The sequence below is a fragment of the Loxodonta africana genome, chromosome 25, assembly GCF_030014295.1.
Source record: "Loxodonta africana isolate mLoxAfr1 chromosome 25, mLoxAfr1.hap2, whole genome shotgun sequence".
Lineage (NCBI taxonomy): Eukaryota > Metazoa > Chordata > Mammalia > Proboscidea > Elephantidae > Loxodonta > Loxodonta africana.
The window spans coordinates 19766647-19769773 of NC_087366.1; the positions used below are offsets into that span (position 1 = coordinate 19766647).

Here is a 3127-nt window from a genome sequence, read left to right on the forward strand (position 1 = left end):
GGGGTCACTGGTAGTAGCTGGGCACCACTAGTTCCTTTGGTTTCAGGCCGATGGGGCCTCTGGTTTATGTGGCCCTTTTTTCTCTTGGGCTAACATTTCCCTTGTGTCTTTGGTGTTCTTTATGCTCCTTTGCTCCAGGTGGGTTGGGACCAGTTGATGCATCTTAGATGACTGCCCATAAGCCCCCAAGACCCAGATGCCACTCACCAAAGTAGGATGCAGAACATTTTCTTAATAAACTTTGTTATGCCAGGCAGTTCATTTGACCCAAGATGGCCACACCTGTGTGCAGTGGGGCATGCCGGCTGTGAGTCCTGGCTGGAAGCCAAGAGCTGCTGTGTGCCTGGTGTGCCCTGCACGCTTGCTCAGCCTGCAATAAGAACCCAGCAGCCTGAGTCCATGTGGGCAAAAGCGACAAGCCAGTGAAGTAGGAGGAGGCACACGGCCCACGCTACATTGCCCACTACAAGGGCTGGCTGTTGCTGCACACAGGTGACCTGGATGAGGAGAACCACACTGCAGCCCAAACAGTGGAAGAAATCTCCCTTTGCAAGTTCATGCTCGGAATCTTCCCAGGCTGCCTGGCTGACCAGCTGATCCTAAAGCATTAGGCTAACCAGGCGAAGACCTGTGCCCTGGTGCTGAGACATCTGCCTGCCCCGAAGTTCTACTTCCTTGTGGGCTCCAGTGAAACTCTGCGGTCCCACTTTTACAAGTGTCCTGTGCTTCTGCACCTCTAAACTGTGCCCTCAAAGGTGGTGTATAAGTACATCTAGGACGATCGCCTGTTTTGTTCAAGCTCCAGCCTACCAAGGACAGGAAATGGGTGGGAAAGGAATGAAGAAGAACATGGGGAAATGCAACCCATCAGAGCACTGAGGTGTTGTTTCCAAGGCTGCTGTTGAATAAATCCCTCTATGTTGTGGCGGGGGGGGGGGGGGGGGGCAAACAATCAAAAAAACTTTGTTATGCCAGTTGACCTAGATGTCCCCCAAAACCATGGTCCCCAGACCCCTGCCCCTGCTACTCTGTCCCTCGAAGTGTTTCGTTGTGTTCAGGAAACTTCTTAGCTTTGGGTTTAGTCCAATTGTGCTGACTTCCCCTGTGTCATGTGTTGTCCCTCCCTTCAACTAAGATAATTCTTGTCTACTATCTAGTTGGAAACCCTGGTGGTATAGTGGTTAAGAGCTATGGCTGCTAAACAAAATGTTGGCGGTTCTAATCTACCGGGCAGTCCTTGGAAATTCTATGGGGCAGTTCTACTCTGTCCAGTAGGGTTGACTATGAGTCGGAATCGACTCCAGCAGTAGGTTTGGTTTGCTTTTTTGTATCTAGTTAGTGAATTCCCCTCTCCCTCCCTCCCCACCCTCATAACCATCAAGGAATGTTTTCTTCTGTGTTTAAACCTTTCCTTGAGTTCTCATAATAGTGGTCTTATACAATATTTGTCTTTTTGCGACTGACTAATTTCACTCAGCATAATGCCTTCCAGATTCACCCACGTTGTGAGATGTTTTGTGGATTCATCATTGTTCTTTATCATTCTGTAGTATTCCATTGTGTGAATATACCATAATTTGTTTATCCATTCGTCTGTTGATGGGCACCTAGGTTGTTTCCGTATTTTTGCTGTTGTGAACAGTGCTGCAGTGAACATGGGTATGCATGTATCTACTCGTGTGATGCCTCTTATTTCTCTAGCATATATTGCAAGGAGTGGGGTTGCTGGATCGTATGGTAGTTCTATTCCTAGCTTTTTAAGGAAGCACCAAGTCGATTTCCAAAGTGGTTGTACCATTTTACATTCCCACCAGCAGTGTAGAAGTGTTCCAGTCTCTCCACAGCCTCTCCAACATTTATTATTTTGAGTTTTTTGGATTAATACCAGCCTTGTTGGGGTGAGATAGTATCTCGTTGTAGTTTTGATTTCCATTTCTCTAATGGCTAATGATTGTGAGCATTTCCTCATGTATCTGTTAGCTGCCTGAATATCTTCTTTGACGAAGTGCCTGCTCATATCCCTTGTCCATTTTTTAATTGGGTTATCTGTCTTTTTGTTGTTGAGGTTTTACAGTATCTTCTAGATTTTAGAGATTAGACCCAGATCGGATATGTTGCAGCCCCCAATTTTTTCCCAGTCCGTAGGTAATCTTTTTACTCTTTTGGTGAAGTCTTTCAAAGAGCAGAAGTGTTTGATTTTTAGGAGCTCCCTGTTTTCTAGTTTCTTTTCTGGTGTTCGTGCATTGTGTGTTTTGTATTCTGTTTATGCTATGTATTGGGGCTCCTAGCACTGTCCCTATTTTTTCTTCCATGATCTTTATTGTTTTAGACTTTATATTTAGGTCTTTGATCCACTTTGCATTAGTTTTTGTACATGGTGTGAGGTGTGGGTCTTGTTTCATGTTTTTGGATATCCAGTTATGCCAGCACCACTTGTTAAAGAGGCTGTCTTTTCCACATTTAACAGACTTTGGACCTTTGTCAAATATCAGCTGCTCATAAGTGGGTGAATTTACATCTGAATTCTCAATTCTGTTCCATTGGTCTATGTATCTGTTGTTGTACTAGTACCAGGCTGTTTTGACTACTGTGGTAGTATAATAAGTTCTAAAATCAGGTAGTGTGAGGTCTCCTACTTTGTTCTTCTTCTTCAGTAATGCTTTATTTATCCAGGCCCTCTTCCCTTTCCATACGAAGTTGGTGATTTGTTTCTCCATCTCATTAAAAAATGTCATTGGAATGTGGATAGGGATTGCATTGTATCTGTAGATTACTTTGGGTAGAATTGACATTTTCACAATGTTGAGTCTTGCTATCCATGCGTAAGGTATGTTTTTTTTTTTCTACTTACATAGGTCTCTTTTGGTTTCTTGCAGTAGTGTCTTGTGGTTTCCTTTGGTTAGGTCTTTCATGTTCTGGGCATATTTATTCCTAAGTATTTTGTCTTCTTGAGGGCTATTGTAAATGGTATTGTTTTGGTGATTTCCTCTTCAAAATTCTCTTTGCGGGTGTAGAGAAATCTGACTGATTTTTGTATGTTTATCTTGTATCTTGATACTCTGCTGAACTCTTCTACTAGTTCCTGTAGTTTTCTTACGGATTCTTTAGGGTTTTCTGTGTATAAGAT

The 3127-nt window shown here is 43.4% G+C and overlaps 1 pseudogene; it reads left to right on the forward strand.

Moving 5' to 3' along the window:
- Positions 1–272: 272 nt before the first annotated feature.
- LOC100672431 (small ribosomal subunit protein uS3m-like) lies at positions 273–776 on the forward strand (annotated as a pseudogene).
- The last annotated feature ends 2351 nt before the right edge of the window (positions 777–3127 follow it).